Source organism: Arachis stenosperma, chromosome 6 (assembly GCF_014773155.1).
Source record: "Arachis stenosperma cultivar V10309 chromosome 6, arast.V10309.gnm1.PFL2, whole genome shotgun sequence".
Lineage (NCBI taxonomy): Eukaryota > Viridiplantae > Streptophyta > Magnoliopsida > Fabales > Fabaceae > Arachis > Arachis stenosperma.
In genome coordinates, this window is record NC_080382.1 from 5657748 (window position 1) to 5658784 (window position 1037).

At 40.9% G+C, this 1037-nt stretch overlaps 1 non-coding gene across 1 annotated transcript; it reads right to left on the reverse strand.

The window, feature by feature from the left end:
* Positions 1-336: 336 nt before the first annotated feature.
* On the reverse strand, positions 337-444 carry LOC130937305 (small nucleolar RNA R71). The gene has a single exon (XR_009068528.1). It is a non-coding gene; the product is annotated as a small nucleolar RNA R71 (small nucleolar RNA).
* Positions 445-1037: the final 593 nt, after the last annotated feature.

Sequence of the window (1037 nt, forward strand, 5' to 3'; positions counted from 1 at the left end):
CCCAACTTTTATGGGAGAAGCATCTCTATCCCTGCCATTGGAGCAAACAACTTTGAGCTTAAGCCTCAATTAGTTTCTCTAATGCAACAGAATTGCAAGTTCCATGGACTTCCATTGGAAGATCCTCATCAGTTTTTAGCTGAATTCTTGCAAATCTGTGACACTGTCAAGACTAATGGGGTTGACCCTGAGGTCTACAGACTTATGCTATTCCCTTTTGCTGTAAGAGACAGAGCTAGGACATGGTTGGATTCACAACCTAAAGAAAGCCTGGACTCATGGGAAAAGCTAGTCAATGCCTTCTTGGCAAAGTTCTTTCCACCTCAAAAATTGAGTAAGCTTAGAGTGGAAGTCCAAACCTTCAGACAGAAGGATGGAGAATCCCTCTATGAAGCTTGGGAAAGATACAAACAATTGATCAGAAAATGTCCTTCTGACATGCTTTCTGAATGGAGCATCATAGGTATTTTCTATGATGGTCTCTCTGAACTATCCAAGATGTCTTTGGATAGCTCTGTTGGAGGATCTCTTCATTTGAAGAAGATGCCTACAGAAGCTCAAGAGCTGATTGAAATGGTTGCAAATAACCAATTCATGTACACTTCTGAAAGGAATCCTGTGAACAAATGGGACTAATCAGAAGAAAGGAGTTCTTGAGATTGATACTCTGAATGCCATTCTGGCTCAGAACAAGATATTGACTCAACAAGTCAATTTGATCTCTCAAAGTCTGTCTGGAATGCAAAATGCACCAAGCAGTACTAAGGACGCTTCATCTGAAGAAGAAGCCTATGATCCTGAGAACCCTTCAATGGAAGAGGTGAATTACCTAGGAGAACCCTATGGAAACACCTATAATTCTTCATGGAAGAATCAAGAGAGACCTCAACAAGGTTTTAACAATAATAATGGTGGAAGAAACAGGTTTAGCAATGGCAAGCCTTTTCCATCATCTTCTCAGCAACAGACAGAGAGTTCTAAGCAGAGCCACTCTGACTTAGCAACCATGGTCTCTGATCTAATCAAAACCACTCAAA